This window comes from Camelus bactrianus, chromosome 9 (assembly GCF_048773025.1).
Source record: "Camelus bactrianus isolate YW-2024 breed Bactrian camel chromosome 9, ASM4877302v1, whole genome shotgun sequence".
Taxonomy (NCBI): domain Eukaryota; kingdom Metazoa; phylum Chordata; class Mammalia; order Artiodactyla; family Camelidae; genus Camelus; species Camelus bactrianus.
The window spans coordinates 17,784,567-17,802,536 of NC_133547.1; the positions used below are offsets into that span (position 1 = coordinate 17,784,567).

The 17,970-nt window shown below is 47.3% G+C and overlaps 1 long non-coding RNA gene across 1 annotated transcript in view; it reads left to right on the forward strand.

The window, feature by feature from the left end:
• The first annotated feature begins 2,006 nt into the window (after positions 1–2,006).
• The window catches only part of LOC123615370 (uncharacterized), a 76,136-nt gene continuing 60,172 nt past the window's right edge, over positions 2,007–17,970 (forward strand). The window contains exons 1-2 of the long non-coding RNA XR_006722948.2: positions 2,007–2,128; positions 2,464–2,558. This is a non-coding gene — a long non-coding RNA (uncharacterized LOC123615370). The remainder of the gene's footprint in view (positions 2,129–2,463; positions 2,559–17,970) is intronic.

The window sequence follows — 17,970 nt, forward strand, 5'->3', positions numbered from 1 at the left end:
TCAGGGGAAGGTAATTATATCTTCATTGACCCTCGAGTAGTCCCCCCACCCCGGCGTCGGGGGCTCTCTGCCTGGCGGTGTGACATCTCCTTCGAGATGAGCTGCCGTCACCTTGCCAAGGCCCCCCTCTCTGCGGATGCATTTTCTAATCAGCTCACATGATTGAGCTTCCAGCAAGGGCTGCTTTACTTAATTCCTTTCCGCCTGTAGGGTGTGAGGCTTGGAGGGCCCCTCGTCAAAACTTTGGAGGGCTCTGTCAGTTTGAAAAGAACATGACCTTTAAATTGTATCAGTATGTTTGCTGGTGCATAAGGCAAAAGAAAAGGTTCGTCCTGATGGAAAACCACTCAGAGACCAAGGAGTAATTCAGAGGGAACCGGCCCAGGAAGTTAATTTGTTTATACATAATTGGAGAAGTGGGGCAAGAATGGGGGTCCGTGCACCTGCTGGCTAGAAAGGGCTGACAGTCAGGTCTGGGGACATTTAGCCTGTTCTAGGGCATTTTTCTTTCCATTGCCTCTCCTGTCTGAGTCACAGATGTTGCTATGCTGTTTGTGGAAGAGGTAAACCAGGATGCTCCTGTTACTGCAATTGAGGGACAGATCTAAGAAAGAATTTTCTTTCATACAACTGTCAGCTCTGGGGCTGCATTATTAACTCTTCCAGAAGGATTAGTGGGAGCCATCCTGATGCTGTGTGACCGAAGCAGGAAGCAGAGGACCCATCTTGAAAAAGCTCATTAAACACTGCTTTTTAGAGATCAAGGCGTATACTCTGATTTTATTTTGGAAGTTTTATTAGAATGGAAAGAATTTAGGAAGCCCATCTGTTTTATACACACGTGGACACACACATATGCTCTGTGCATTGTGTATAATTTTCATTGTGTAATTTTCTTTTTTGAAGTTGTTGGACTTTGAATTTAGAAAACCTTTCACTGTGACCCTTCACATCAGCGTTTGTTACCACTCCCCTCTTCTTTTTTTCCAGTTAAAATCTTTTGATTTACAATGCAGAAAAAAATAAAGGTTAAGATAATGGGCATTTGTGGGTTGAAGGAGGTGACCAAAAATAACCATTTGAGCTGGAAGCAGAGATACACTTGTTTTAAATTTTTAAAATTTGTAACATGTTTACCTTTCAGGATCAAGCAAGTTGCCCACACTGCCATTCCTCTCCGCAGAGTGGGGAGAGGCACCGCTAGCCCCGAGGAGGGGAGTGAGGACGGATGGAGATGGGGAGCCAGTAGACTTCAGGTCTACTTGGCTTGGCTCTGACACTGGGATATAGCACCTTGTTTTCTTGTGGGCAATTATTTCTGGATATTCATAATTTTGGAGTAAGAAAGGTGGCTCCCTCAAAAGGCACTCACATTAGGAGTCATGTGTATGGTGGTCTGTTTCTTTCTATAAGCACGTGGTGACTAGACAATGTATTTGCTCTTTGCAGAGGGAAACAGCGGTGAGCCGGGTCCCTTCCCCGAGCCCGTTTATCCTCGTGCTGTGAAGCACAGGCATTTGTCAGCTTAGGTGAAACCCCTGTGCCCGACTGCGGCACTGGTGCTGGGAGGTATCGACTGAGGCTGGGTTCCTAATGCAAAATGCAAAATGAGCATTGAAACATACTGGATAGAATTAAAACATTAGTATTGGCTTTCGGCTCTTGGTTCTCTGGCTCCCGTAATAAATGCAGGGCATCTTAAAAATAAAAGCCGGCAAACCGACAGAAAACAGCCAGACGCCTTTGCCAGACGGGGGGGAGGCACAGACTCTCTCCGCGAGATTCGCGCATTGATTTTCTCCAGTGTGGACTCAGCGACTGTTTCGTCTCTAACTTTGACATAGACTTTCCATTTCTTCTTAAGGAGAATGCTTTTATTTTTACTGCGAGTATATGAAGACACGGTGACACGTGAGATAAATGAAATAATCCCGATTACCACACTGAGCCACGAACAGGGCATCTTAAAACGAAAGTGCCGTGAAAAAAGCGAACACACGTTTACTCTCTGCTCCGCGTGTCACGAGCACGTGGGGCCCGCGCCTGCGCACCGCGGGCTCCGTGCGCTGCGGGGTCGGCTTCCCCCGGGGCGGTCCGCGCCGAAGTTAACAGGAAGCAGCCTCCTGTGGTACGTGGATCTGGGCGCGGTCCTTGGAACCCTGTCCTTTGTCAAATAGCTTTGACGCTCGTCAGAATGCCACGCGTTGGTTCCTCCATGACCCTGGAGGACGTTTAGGTCCATATTTAATCCCAAATTTTGGGACTCAGATTTGAGTCTGGGTTACCGCCCTGTTGCTCACCCATGGGTGGCCCGCTTGGGTCAGGGAAGCAAGATGGCCCAAAGGGCCATGTCCTGGTCCCAGACATTCCTTTATGCTCCCGCAGTTGTCAGTAATCACACCCGAAAGCAAAGCAAGCCATGGCGGTATTTTCTAAGGGGTTTTCATCTCCCCTTCATTTCAGAACATGGCGTTTCAGACGTCCGTCTGGTTTAGAGTCACTGATCCTCGATCCCAGTTCCCGCTGCTCAGTCCCTGCCGAGCCTCGGCCCCGAGAAGGTGAGACGTTGTTAATGGGGGAGGGTGGAGGACGGCCGGAACCTTCCTCTGGCCCCGGTCCGTCCATTCAGCTAGGAAGCCTCCCGGGGAGACAACACTCCCCCAAGTCACCACCACCTGCTCTTCGGTGTCTTGGGCTGGCCGGGGGATGGCTTAGCCTGACAGAACCCAAACGTCTCTGGTTCCTTGTCCTGTCACAAGTCGCCGCGCTGGTAGGCTGCCCCTCTAAGGAGCCAAAGGACCTCGCAGCTAGATTTGCTCTTATGAACCAACAAGATTTCCTTGGCCTCAGAGTCTCATTTATTCCTGGGTCTGAGCCCCCAAGTTTTCAGGATTACGCCTGGCATTCCAGCCATCTCTCTCCAGATTTTATTTCAAGGGTATTACAGGGTGAAGTTCACTGGTGGTGCAGTATGAAGAGGCCCTCTGACCTTGGTCTGGGGATCCTCTGGTTCTGAAGACCTGTGGATAATTTGCGGTGACTTCCCCAGGGGATGGGGGGCGGTTTGGCTCTCTGGTGCGTGCCTGGGTCTGGGTTCTCCAGATCTGGGTGTGAGCGAACAGCTTGGCCGATTGATTAGATTGTTGTCCTGGGGTCTGCAACTTTCCTGAGCCTTGGGCCTGTCTGGGCGAGGTAAATCTGTGACTCTGCAGACACATTTTGAGTGAATCGGTTTCGGCTTTCACAAAATGCTAATGTTGATTTTGTTTATGTCTGGTCGCATTGTTTTTCACTTTAAAATTACAGCTTTAGTACATTAAGCTAATTTCATAATACTGTATTAACTTAATATTCCATAAATCACACATGTCAGATTGCATTGTTACGGATGCACAAAACCCAAATTTACTACTCAAGCTCTCCCAACACATGTATTCATAATTTGCTCCAGCGAGCCTTGTGCCACCATATAGGGTTAAGGAATTACACATTCCAATGCCAGGCACAGATCATGCTGCCCTCTCTCTCTCTGCAATTGTTCTCCATACAAATTGAAACAATATATTTCCAGCCATTTTCATAGTTGTAATTACTAGCAAAAATCGTAATACCATGAACATATTTTAAACACCTGCACTTTTGGTCTGACTCATTTTTTTTTTTTTTAAGCTGAGCGTTTCCATTTGAATAAGGTTGAGAAAGCTCACTGGTGGTAGCAATCGCTGGGTATCTCTTTTTTTTTTTTTTTCCTGGGAGGAAGATGGTAACTTTTGACTTGGAAGGAAGAGGTAAAGAGACTGGCGGGAGGAACTCAGCATGCATCCTCTCTTGCCATTTCCCCCTCTCCCTCCTTCTCTCTTTTCACCTTGGCAAAAGCGATTTAATTGGAGCCGGATTGCCTTTTACATGCTGCCTGGCCCTTCTGCAAGGGTGCAAAGTTCTGTGCTTCAGCCCGGCTTGCTGGTTCCGGGAACAAAGGGATGCTCTCCGTGGGGGACATGGCGGTGGGCTGGGGCGGTTGAGGAGCCTCTGTTGGGTTTTAAGCACACACTGTCTAATCGGGCTCTGACAAGTCCATTGTAAATCAAAGGTCTGGTAAGTGGGGATGCCAGAAATGTTTGATCTCCTTCCAAGCCTTGAAACAACTTGCTTATTTTTTCTGCAGTTTGGCTCCTCACTAAAATAAAACATTGCGAGATGAATGTTCTGACGGGTCATTGTGTGTCAAGCTGTCACTCTGTAATGGTTACATATTTCAGCTGGATTGAGGTGGTGCCGGCTGGGGGAGGTCTGGGAGAAAGAGAGAGGCAGAGAGATAGGGTAGGGAAGGAGACAAAGAGTAACAAGATTTCTGCTTTCTCCTTGTGGCTGATCTTCATTTAAACCAAACACTTGTCATGTTCAGGGGAAGTTTTATAAATTTTTAATGATATTGGGTACAACTGGTGCTTTGAAATTTGCTGTACTTTAATTTTTTCTTCGTTAGCAAAGGTTCACTAATGCATTGAAGTGCTAAGAGCGTATCCTAGGGATGCCACGATAATTGTGTTGTTAATAATATTGTGGCACTAGTAATGTTCTCCTGGTAATCAAGGCATGAGATTTTTTTTTAATATATTCAGTTATTACACTGCATCTCGTACAAATCATGTCAATTACAATTGCCAGCCTGTGACAGTTAAAATAATTGTATACGTTTTCTAGAATTTTCCATTGGCTTGGCTAATCAAGCTAAAAAAAAAAATCAACACATTATTTGCATTAATTTTGTTTCTAGTCTATTTCCGCTCCTAAATCATTTGTCCATCGACTTCAAAAGGCAGAACAGTAAGTATTTTAATAATAAATATACAAACGCATTCACACCAACCTAATTTAAGAATACGTCTATAGGTCTAGCAAGACGGAATCGTCTGGTGGGAAGGTTTTGTGTGACTGGGTTTATGACTTTCAGCGGTGTGCATGCATGCAGTCTGCTATGGGGTTCACATTGTATACGCTTGGGATATGTGGCATCTGTGTTTATGCAGACAAACCTTGTAAGAACATTCACTCCAGCATTTTCTATTTCTGTATTCCGTCCGTAGTTCTGTCTAGGTCAGGAAAATTGCCTGATTTTGGTCTTTCCTTTTTGGCTTCCCTGAAATAGCTCAATATTCCTCTGCACCAGGGAATGATGTATGTAATGCTTTGCGGAACGGCCCTGCAAATTTGCAGCTCAGACACTAGTCTTCCATTCTGTGAGCTCTACCTTCTGACCAGCACCGACTCTTTTCTTTATTTGGAACTCAAACAGCTAAACACTCTGAAAGTCCTGAACACGTGAGACCGGAGGCACACGGAATCCCCTGTAGTGTCTCAGCGCATTTTCCCAAAGCCTGGCCTCTTTCTCTGTCACCCAGGGTCTCTCCTTGTCACAGCCAAGGACGGGGAGGGATTTTGGTGGCATGGAGGCATTTTTGAATGAGGACCCCAAGGTACCCAGGAGCATGGGAGGAGGTGCTGGGAGGCTGGCTGGGGAGCCTTATGCTCCCATTGCGGTTAGGAACAGTGGGTCAGGGACAGGGTGAGGTGTCATGCCCTGAATGACTCTCAGGCAAACCCTGAAGAGTGAGTCAGCCTGGCCTGTCACTCCTTTGGAAAAGAGGATCTGAGAGCAGGCAGGAGCATAGCAATGTCACAAGGAGCCATCCAACAAGAAGGAACAGTGGCTCTTGCAAAATAACAGTGGCAGAGGGATCCGAGGAGTGACAGGTGGATGGGCAGGATTATTTGAGCAATTTTCGGGCAGCACCGTGATATCATCTGGAGAATAATAAATAAGCTTCCCAATTCCTGAGGTCCTCCACCCCCCACCCTTGCTTCTGTCCCCTGCTAGGCCATGTCTGTGGTGTCAGGATTTTGCATGAGGGTCAGTGGCTGCAGGTTCTGGAGGGTCAGGGAAACCAAATATTTTCCCCCCCCTTTTAATGCAATCATATTCTCTTAAACATGGCTTGAACAAATCATCTCTCAAAACGGAGAATTTATTTTTCAACTTTGCCTGGAGGTACAGCAGAGAGAACAGATTTTTTTCCTCTCTCTGGCCCTTTGAGTCCTGACCATGCAGAATGGATGGCTTTAGAACTGTACACAGACAGGAAAATCAATGCGTCATACCAGGAGGCTTCAGGGGTTAGGTTCCCATGTCCATGTCAACAAGGCTATTGGTTTTTTTAATGCTCCAAAGTTATCACTTCCCGCCTGCAAGAGCCACCACTGTGACTTGTGTGGTCAAACCTTAACAAAAGAATTTCCCTTTGCCCACCGCTCGGTGGCATGGAATTTAATTACCGTGCAGGGAGAATTTTTCTAAGTCTGACAATTGAAAACAAACAGGCAGGCCCCCAACAGCTGATGTTCCCAGGGCAGCTGACTGGTGGATTATAAGGGGGTTCACGATCTTGCTGGGGGCTGGGACCCCACCTATGTACCAGGCCTCAGCTCTGTGGTGGGATGGTGAATGAGCTTGGGGTGTCTGCTACCTCTGGATCTTCTGGGGTGCAGCTGGCTGGGAAAGAGGACAACTAACCTTCTTCGGGAAGGTCATCTTGGTGTCTGTTGAAATTTGGACTGTAGAGAGCTGGGACTGTGGGCAGCATTCCTGCTTTAAAACACCACTGCTCTGTTATAGATGCTTCAGTCGGTCAACAGAATTACGTGCCATGAGGTGAAGCCCACGTTGCTTCAGATAATACTTGTTGTCATTAGATTTTAAACTGAGTATCCGAAAATGAAGCTGTGGCTAAGTCTTTGTCAGCTGAATCAGCCCAACACCAGCATTTGGTGTACTGAGCTGGGAGGAGTCCCCGGCCCCCGACAGCAAACCTGTCTACAGACTCAGAATTTCTCAGATTCACCGAGCTCGCAGCCATGCTGGGTCCAGACCTTTCCCGGATGCTGACACCGGGCCAGGCAGACCCCTGTGCCTTCCTAAAGCGACCCTTTGATCTGGTTGCCATCCTCGCCACCCCCTCCCCCATCTGCTTTTCCCCGGGCTGTCCTGTCGGCGGTGACACAGTGCTAACGCCAGGGTGCTGGAGGCCACGGTGAGCATTGCTCACTCACAGCGGGCGGATGAAAAGGCAGTGCAGATGTAATTTGTTTTCAATGGCTGTTTCAAAAGAATAATTGTGGTGACATTGCGGGATCAATATTATAGATTTTTGTTTTCAAGTACACTGTATGTGTGGTGCTAAGGGGAGGCAGGAAATACAACACTGCAGCCTGAATACAATAAAAATGGATTGAGGTCTGCGGGTATGTGTCGGCTGCTAGCCATCACGGGTTTGGAACATCATTGGTGGGATTACCGAGTTTGTCCTTCGGGTGGGTATTTCATGGTGAATGTGTGCACGTTTCCTGTAGTTTTCCTCCTTTGCTTCTTTGGGGACCTGTTTCTTGAATCCGCATAAAGTAACTGGAGATGAGGTTCCCTGACCCCGGGGCTGGGCTTTGCCGGCTACCAGGCGGAGCTGGCCGGGGCTGGCGTGGCCCTGTGTGCTGGAGATTGGGTATTAAGATCTACAGCAGGGGCTGGACGTCTCCACAGGAAAACAGCAGCTTCTAACCCAGGGCAGGCATAGGACGACTCAGGCAGCGGTCAGATACTTCCTCTTCGTGCAGGGCTTCTAAAGGCCAGGCCTCCTCCCAGCGTTTACAGGTCGTGCAGGGAACCAGGGACTTTTGTGATGGTGGGGGCACATGCCAGGCTCCCCTTCGGAATGCCTTAGGCTGCTGCCTCATCCTTGGACAGCACGCTCTTTAGAGAAGCCCTTTGCTCAGGAAGCTTGTCTGAACATAACGACTGTCACTTTGAAACCCATCAGCATCAGGGGAGATGATGAGGCTTCCTGAGTTCAGGTGGGTTCCCTGACTTGCAGCAACTAGACAGAAATGCAGATCCCAGGGTGAACAGCACATGAACAAAGAATTAGTAATGAAGCTGAATAAATGTAATGAGATCTGAAAGAGAGCGTGGTGCCTGTTTTCCCCCCATTCCTTGGGAATTAGCTCTTGAAAGAAATGGAAATTCTGGCAAAATTCCTTTCTGGTTGCTGGCTTCAAATTGTAAATGGAAATGACTTGTTTTGAGGTGAGAGAGTTGTTGGGTAGTCCGCAGGATTCAGAAGGACACCCAGGATGTGAGAATTGGAGCATCAGGTCCAATTGACTCATTTGCCAGATGGGAAAACTGAGTCACGGACCTTCCTGGGGCCCCGCCTGGTCTGCGGGTGAGTTTGCAGAAGCTTTGTACGCTGACTTACAACCTGAAGCCTCCTGAAGCCCATGAACTTGGCCCTTATATGGGCACATTTTGTTTGGATAGCGCAATATCTTTTTTTGTTTTCTTCTTCTTTAAAAAAATTGAGGACACATATAAAATTGCGAGAGTTCAATACAAACCCAGTTCAGGATTCTTTTGAAAACTCAGAATATCCAACGAGACCGAACCCATATCTGACAGGATGGTGTCTGGCTGGGGTGGGTCCCCACTGCCTGGTTTGGTGGGACACTCCCCCACCCATTCAGCTCAGCCCAGGAAGCATTTGGGTGTGTGGGCTCTGTTGCAGGGACGCAGCAGTGTCCGTAGGACCTGAGACCTTTCTGGAACATTTAATTTGGCAGAGAGGTGATCACCAGGGGTGCATCTCCCTCAGAGTTAGGCTTCCTTTAGTCCTCAGCGTAGAGCAGGAGGAGTGATTATGAACTGATCAGCAGCCTCTGACCTCTAACATCCTATGTTAGCAGTGTGTGTGCCTGTGTGATACAGACTGTCTGGAAGAAATAAAAACCGAAGCATCTCCACATTTCAAAATAGCCAGATGTTTACATTCACACTTCCTGAGGATTTTCTTCAATAAACATTCGCCAGGCTCCTCACTTGAAGTTCAGACAAGAGGGAACTCCTTCTCTCAACGAGCTCACAGTCTAACAGGAAAGAAAAAAAACACACACACACACACAAAAAAAACCACACGCATTAACCACTTAAGGTGTAAATGCAGGTATTGTGGCCCAGGTGCTTACTGTGTACTGGGTCCTGCGACAGTCTCTTAAGTCACTGGATGAAGAAAATACCCACAAGAAATAACACTGCAGCAAAAAAGATGGTATTTATGTATTGAGGGATTTGAATCTAGTTTAAGGAGGAATTAGCATCTTAATTTAACAAATGTTTATTGTCAGTTATGAGTTAGGCTTTGTGATAGGTGCTGGAGCTGTAATGGTGAGCAAAATAAACATTAGTTAAACAATGACCAAATGTATAATTCAAACTCATAAGTGTTATAAAGAAAGAGTGCCTTGTGCTATGAGCATGTACGACAGAATGATCTGATCAAGTTTGGGGAAGATCATGGGTCTCTCTGAAGAAGACGTTGGTCTGAGGGTTGAAGAACGGATAGAACAGAAGACCTTTCTGTGCAGAGGAATCAACATGTGCAAAGGCACTGGGGCAGGAGAAATCACGTGTCATACCTAAGGAATGCAAGGAAGGCCAGTGCAGCTGGAACAGAGAAATCGAAAGGGAGAAGTGTGGGCAGAGGACCTGCAGAAATGGATTGGTGGCTGTCGGACCAAACAGGATGTTATGGGCCAGGGTAAGACATTTGGTCTTTGCCCTCAGAGGAATAGGAAGTGAGAAGATTTTAAGCATGTGTGTGTACATGTGGTAACACAAACAAATCTGTCTTTTGAAAGAAGCATTTATTATAAGCCAAGTTTCCCAGGAAACAGATTCTAAGGTTCAGAGATCTGTGTGTAGAACCTTCATTGGGGAAATGCTTTTAGGGGTAACACCTGTACAGAGTCTGGAGTTCCCGATTGGGCAGAGGAGGAAGTTAAACCACAGGAAGTTGCATCAGAGGCCTCAGCAAATCTTATGGAGCATTCTGTGGCTGGAATTGCTCTGCAGAAATGGCCCACATTGAGGCAAGAGGTTGGGGTCTGGTACCCCTACCCCATCTCATCAACCAGCTACTGGGTTGGGCTTCCCCTGGGGAGGGGGTCTGATCTTGGACAAGGCTACTCTCTTCAGCTGAGGACAGTTTCCAAATTACCAGTGCTCTCAGGAGCTAGGATGAGTAGCGCACACAGCCCTGTACAGTCCAGCCCTTGCACAGCACAGATCTCCTCGTTTCGTATGATACGTTTTGTGAGCAGCTCTTTCAGGATCCTGGTTGGTCTTTTTTTTTTTTCCCCCCCAGGGGAGTCTTATAAGGGGAGAAAAGCTATAGTCCCCATCACTGAAGCTGGTCTTTGGCCACATCTGTTACCCATCCTCTCTGTCCTCTACTGGCTATAATTCTTATCCTTGGCTAGCACTTCTGTTGATCTGAGTGACTCATCTGTTGCAATAATCAGACCCTCATCTCTAAAGGGAATGGCCCTCTGGTCACCATGCCCTTTTCCAGTCATGGCTGCTGCAGTCATCCATCTGATTTCAAGATAGGGCACTGGTGACAAGAGATGCTTCAGTAGATCAGCTAGCTGCCTCCATTATATAACAACAGCCCTATCTCTCCTTTCTTTCTTTCTTCTTCTTCTTCTTCTTTTTTTTTTTTTTTTTGTTAAATTTTGGCATAGGAACTCCAAATGAATAAGTGACAGCTGGAGCTAAAAATGTAATGGGACTCTTGCCAGGTCTCCTGCTGGGAGAGTTCTTGGTCTGGGTATTGGCACCTCTAGATCCATAGAACTAGCAAGCCCCAAATTCCCCAGGTCCCCAGCAAGCACCATCCCCTGGGAAGGATGGTGAGTGGGGCCACTCTTGCTTCCACATCTGGTGCCTGACCCAATGTGCTCTACCTATCAGGACACAGAATCATGTAAGTTTCATTGCTTTCGCGTGTGTACTGAGTCCTGGAAAAGGATATCCTGTTCTTTCAGGATATTGCCTCCAAGTTGGTGCCTGGGCTGAACCTTCCAAGGGTCATTCTATTGCTCCATCAAGCTGAAAGCTTCCTTGGTGGTGTGGGAGGTGACAGAACCAGTGGATCTCATGGTCAGATTCCCACTGTCACACCTTCTGTGATATACAGTGGGTCCCTTGATACAACAGCATGTGAAATCCAATTTTGGTGCAAATCCTTGGATAGGAGGGCTAGCTAAAGTCGAACTCAGGCAGGAAAGGCAAATTCTTATCCAGAATATGTCTCAATTATAGACAAGTTGAATTACTGCCTTTTCCAGGGTGGAAGGCATTCAATGAAATCAAGCTGCCCCCAAGTCGATGGTTAGCCTTCTTGTGGTATGGTGTCATGTCAGGGACTCAACGCTGGTCTCCATTGCTGGCATGTTGGACATTTGGCAGTGGTAGCAGCTAGGTTAGTCTTAGAGAAGAGGACCCCTTCATACTGGAGCCATACATCATCTTTGGGCTACCATGTCTCTAACTCTATTCATGAGGCTGTTGTCCCAGCACAATGGCCAGTGACAGAAGCTGGCTGACATCACGTGGCTGAGTCGTTCATTCTACTTACTTAGTGCTTCTCCCGTGCTTCCTGGTGGACATTGTCCTGTGATACAAAGATCGTCTTGGTTTGTGCCTTCCCGTAGATCCATTTATGTGCTTCTTTCCCAGAACTCTTTGTAGTCTTCCAATGATCCTGTTTCCAGACTCTTGAACAACCAGCCAAGCCATTTGCCACCGCCCACGATTCTCTACATATCTTATGTCACGACACTTCTTTTCTGTGCAGAGTGAATTACCAGGTTTACTACTATTGGGAAGATTCTCCATCACTGTGTGGGGTTGTATTGTAGCTGCAGTCTGTTTGAAGCTTATGTTCATGAACTGACCTGAAAACTGAGCTCAGCCTTTTTCCTTCTTCATCCGCTGGTCCTAAGCGTACCTGTGGTACCACAGGTGTTCGCTGAGGGAGCGATGCTGATGCAGCAGTGGTGGACGACCCAGGGCCTGGGCTACCGGCTCGTGCAACTCACCTGGGCCCTGTGGCCCTACGTATGCCAATCCTGGATGAGATTCACCCATCTTACAATGGAATGCTGCTGGGTCTACCCAATCTTATGACTGTGGGTCTAACAAAACCCAGTTCACGACGGGCAGCTCTGACTGCATGGTAATTTGATATTCCTCAGGCAGGCAGTTTGTCTGTACCTGGGCCCAGGTGTATACCGTGAGTTGTTGGCGGTGGGACTGGTGGTTTTCACACCTGTAATTCCTTCCCACTTAAACTCTGCATAGTCTTTTCCCACCTCAGCTACCTCTAATAACACTCCGTCTTCCAGCTCATGGATCCTGGATCCTGGACTCACCACAGAGCCCTTTCCTGATCTGGGCCCCTCTCAAAGTCAGAAGACTTTCCTGTTGCTCAGCAAATGGATTGGAGCTGTATTCCGAAATGTGGAATAACTGCCTCTGGAACCCTGGGGTGGAGGCAAACTGACAGTGTTTTTCATTTGTGAGAAATGTGAGAGGCAGTAATTTGTCCTTCAATTTGGATGGGATGTTCTGGTATGTCTTTGGCCATTGGGCCCCTACAATCTTCATTGATTTGGTGGGTCTCTGAATTTTCTTAGGGTGTATCTCCTACCCTCTGGAGTGCATTTATCTCACCAAGATTGTCTGCAGCCATCCTTCAGGGTCTGCCTGATTTTTGTGGCAGTCAGTCTGGTGAATTCAGTGAAATATGACAGAGGCCACCACCTTTTTATCATAGACATATTGACCACGTTGACTGATTCATAAACAGTTTCAGAGGCTTCCCTTTGGCCTTCTGTACCATGGTGGTTCTTATCCGAAGGTCCCAAGAACCAATTTAGAGATTTAACCAACTGCCAAGGGTGTCCATTCCAATTAGGCGTTCTGGGCACTTGGAGATTACCATCAGGTGGACCTCAGTCAGTGCTGGGTCTGGACCAGGATTTCATTTTTCACCTGGATCCACTCGTGCACGCTCGGGGCAGCTTGCTGGGGAGCAGGCAGAGTGAACACAGAGAGAAATTGGAGGTGTGGATGCGGAGGGGCTGGGTCTGATTTGGGTCTCAGTCTGAGGAGGCTGCAGAGTTTGATGAAGTGGCCTGGGGTTTCCCAATGTGTGGGACCTATGAATGGTATTAAATAGAATAAGGATATGGTATTCAGTTAGACCGAATCACGAGGTAAGTTACTCCTTTTTCAATTCAGCATGTTTGAATATTTGCTGTGGTTCCAAAATGCACAGGTTGAAACCTCTTGGGTGGGAGTTGAGATAAATCTCACATACAAATGTGGCCAGGAAATTGGCTGATTTTTCCAGTATTGTCTTCCTTTCACTCTGTAGTAAGACTTTTCCCCTTATCCGGAGACAAGAAACATTAGGTCAGCTTCCTGCAGAGAAACTAATGATCTTATTTCTCCAGCCTAGTCCCCACCTTGGAGATGTTTCCACCTTCTGGTTCTAATGACATATGTGATGGTGTGAGCTGGGAGCTCAGGGGAGTCACCCAAATCTCTCCAATCTCAACAGGGGAGAAAGAGTTCACCCTCTGGTTCTGAATATTTTTATTTCTGTGTAGTAGAAAATGCTTTCTAGGATTTAAATGGACTAACTGCTGGTCGCTCTTGGGTTGGAGTGTTGGTTCTAAGCTTGGCATGTTCTCTATGCTATCTTCAGTTTCTTTGCTCAGTTTAGCATAGGGACCTATCTCGTTGAACTCATTTATTTCATGCTGGAGGTCAAAAGGGGAATAACCTTGGAACTCAGGGCTTTCTGATCAAGTTTTTTTTGACTTGGGTAAGAAATCCTAAGACCATGTACTAGTTTTCTGTTGCTGCTATACCAAATTACCCCAAATTACCTAAAACTCCGTGGTTTAACACAAAATTTACAACACTGCAGTTCTGTTGGTCAAAAGTCCAACCCAGGTCTCACTGGACTGAAATCAAGGCGTTCCTTTTGGAGGCTCTAGGAAAGAATTCATTTCCTGCACCTTTCCAGCTTCTGCAGGCTGCCCTCATGCCTTGCTCAAGGCCCTCATCTTCAAAGTCAGCAGAGTTGCGTCTCTCTGACACTTCTTTTGTCTTCATGCCTTTCTCTCTGATCAAAGCCAGGAAAGGTTTCCCCCCCAAGAAATCCTGTGGTTAGTTTGGGCCCACCTGGATAATCCAGGATAATCTCCCCATCTCAAGGATTTGTGTCCCTAATACATCTGCTGAGTCCCTTTGCCCATGTAAGGTAGAGTATTCCTAGGTTCTGGGCTTCCGGGATGGACGTTTTTAGGGGCCGTTATTCTGTCCACAAGCGACCATGACATTGAAAAGTCATGAGGAATCTCTGATTCTAATCTCTGACCTCCCACTCGTTTTGGAATTCCTTCTGAAGCATTCCTCAGAGATGCGCGTTCAGCCTCTGATTCAACATCCGGACATTGTGAGCTCACTGCTGATCCGAGGCGTTTGCCCCGAGGAAGCTCCGTTTCCCATTCCCTTCAACATCCCTTTGGGCTGCTTTGTTTGGTTTTCAAATCAGGCTCCAATCTGGAAATTTGATAGAATGAACAGAGCCCAAAGCTGCCTCCACAGGACTTTGGGCTGGTTGCCTGCACTGGTGCATTGGTGCATGACAGGGCCGTGCCACAAACCAGGCTGTGCTTGCAAGTAGGTTCTGAGTTTGGATTCTTCCCACCAGACTCAGGATGCAGGAGGTGGCCTCTGGTGACAAGCACCAGCTTTGAATAGCCTCTCAGACTCGTGAGAGCCTGAGAATTGACGGTGTCCTGTTCACACGGCCCATTCATTCCCAAATATTAATTGAACCACTGCCATGTGCCAGGTATTGTTCTAGGGGCTGAGAACCCGCAGTGGACAAGCCAAAGTCCTTTCCCGCATGGAGTTTCCATTCTAATGCTGGGGGTGGGGCAAGAAATGATAAACAAATAAGTCCCTGTTGTAACATCTCAGAGAAATGAGTGCTAAGATGAAAAATAAAGCAGAGTAAGAGGAAGGGTAGAGACTGATGGGGCTGTTCTGTATCCCATGATCAGGAAAGCCCCTCTGGGAAGGTGAAGCGTTGAATCGAGGGGTGAATCAAGTCGGTGGCATCCCATCCAGAATGAGGGAGAATCGTGGAGTAGAATTCTGAGACCTTAACCATGTTTATTTCCACCCTTCCTTTCCTTTCCTGTTCCCCCGGCCCCCGCCAGCCCTCCCTCAAACTCAGGCATCCTACGACCCTGTTTCTGGGAAAGGTTGCCAGGGCAACACCAAAGGACAAGCGAAGTCATACTTTCCAAACGTTCAAAATAGGTTCTAAAACTCATGGCAAAAGATTTTGCTTGGCCAGAGCCAGGCTCTGTGGATAACAAAGTCCTGAAGAGCTCAGGGTCTGATGTATCCATCATAAACAGTAGATCGGGAAGGACAGGTAAGGAGCAGATGTCCCGGGTCCCGGATGAACATTCCGTGGCCGTGTGGGAGGCTGGGAGGGGCTGGAGAGGGCTGGAGTATGTCCTGTGCGGTCCTGACAGTGATGTGCTGTAGGTAGCCTTACCCTAGATTCTGGGTAGTGCTGAGAAGGGAGACCTCTTGCCGATGGTGACATGGCCAATGTGTTGTGCAGGTAAGACTCTGGTGGTTTTGGCTCCTTGTCCCAGTCTGTGATCCCAGATCTCAGTCTTCTTCTTTTCCTTTTTTTAATTGAAGTATAGTCAGTTTACAATGTTGTGTTCTGGTGTACAGCATAGTGATTCAGTTATGTGTGTGTGTGTATATGTATTTTTCATATTCTTTTTCATTATAGGCTATTACAAGGTATTGAATAGAGTTCCCTGTGCTATACAGTAGGACCTTGTTGTTTATCTATTTTATATATAGTAGTTAGTATCTGCAAATCCCAAACTCCCAGTTATCCCCCCCTAACCCCGCCCTGGTAACCATAAGTTTGTTTTCTATGTCTGTGAATCTGTTTTTGTTTTTGTCAGTAAGTTCATTTGTGTCCTTTTTTTTTTTTTAAAAGATTCTACATATGAGTGATATCATATGGTATTTTTCTTTCTCTTTCTGGCTTACTTCACTTAGAATGGTGATCTCCAGGTCCATCCATATTGTTGCAAATGACATGATTTCATTCTTTTTATGGCTGAGTAGTATTCCATTTTGTGTATGTGTGTATGTACGATTGATATATATATATACACCACATTTTCTTTATCTAGTCGTCTGTTGATGGACATTTAGATTGCCTCCATGTCATGGCTGTTGTAAATAGTGCTGCTATGAACATTGGGGTGCTTGTATCTTTTTGAATTAGAGTTTCCTGCAGATATATGCCTGGGAGTGGGATTGCTGGACCAGATCCCAATACTTCTTCGTTTTCCCTTACCTTCTTCACTGAGTGTCTGCAGGGAGTTTGGTTCCCAGCCTTGAGCCCTGAAGCCCCCACATGTCCCACGTGCCCTATGAGAGACATCAAGGTTGATTTGAGTCAATGGGATCTGGCAAACAGGGAGGACGAATTCATCTCATTAGTTTTCCCATCACCTAGAAAAATGCTTCGGAGACATTGTCTTTGGGCTGGTTAACTTTAAAAACCAACGAGCTCATTGAATAGGAAATACCTGAATATTCCCCATTTGGCATGTTTCCCTGGACTAGCCCAAGAACCCCTGAGCCCGGTGGTTGTGCCCCCAGGGTGCCCCTCCTTGTTCACGTCTCTCTCCCAGGGTGTGAGGGGAGCCTTGCCCGTGGCAGGCTGAGTCACCCCTAGGTTGAGAGCTGGCGTATTGGCTGTGCAAGACTTTGCTTCATGGGACGGTTTCCAACGTAACTGGCCAAGGCTGGGAAAGGCGGCTGCAGCTCTGACTAATAAGGATTGAATCCCATTGTGGCCGTCAAAACAGCTGGAAAAGCTGTAACCCCTGCTCAGTGAGGAATTGGGCAAATATCTTGATGCAGAAAAAACTGTGCGTGTACCCTGGTAGAAATTATACTTTTATAGTTACTTTTACATCCAAACATTACTCTTTGAGTGCAGTCATATCTTATGAAAACTTTTATTAACATTTCCCAATGACCTTACCCTCACCGTGGGGCTATCCGTCCCGGGAGCCCTAACCTATTTAAAACATTTTCCTCTTTACAAACACAATAAAGTCAGCTGTCTTCAGCCAAGATTTGTAGATCTCATTAGAGATACTTTTTAAAAAGGTAGTGCATCTCTGGGGTACGTAATGACACGTTGTAATCTTGGCACGCAAAGTTTTCAAACATGACGACTTTGTGCCAATGGGTAGTTTCAGCTGTGGGGCATCGTTGTCACCAGATCTGGTCCCTGATTGCTCTGATATGCAGCGAGGATGGTGAGGGCCCTGGCGGCCCTAACAGGGCAAGAACGGGATGGAAGGGGGCCGGTGATGCCCACACTGCAGCTCCCGAATTGGCTTGGCCATCTGAGACCAGGTGAGGTGAGGGGCTGGGGACCGCGGGGGTGTGGGAAACTCTCGCAGAGACCAAAGACAAACGATGCCTTTCCTTTGATTAAAGCCTGCTCGCTCTCCTAGGTTGTAAATGAGGCCTCTCCCTTGGGTAGTGCCTGGCTTAGGTGGCAGTCGGGGGCGGGGTGGTGGTGGTGATGGTAATTTTTCAGAAATGCTGCCTCCAGCGGGCCAGCGTTCTGGAGGCTGCCCCGCTTAAATGGTCTTTTTATGCAGCCAGATAATGGCAGCTCGTGCGCTGCTAAATCAGGCCTATTTTCTGAGGAATGGTTGCATTCAGGGCACTTCTAATTTGTCAGAAGAAATGCAGACCATCTCTCCAGGAGCCTGCTGAAGAGGACATCATTTCTCTGCAAGCTCTGCCTTGGGTCAACGTGCAGCTTGGCTAGCCTGCTGTCCCCTGTTGCTTCTACCTCCCGGGGACACTCTGATTTATTGGGATTAAACAAGCCATGTCCTCCTCCTGACTCAGTCCACAGGAGGAACACTCCCTCT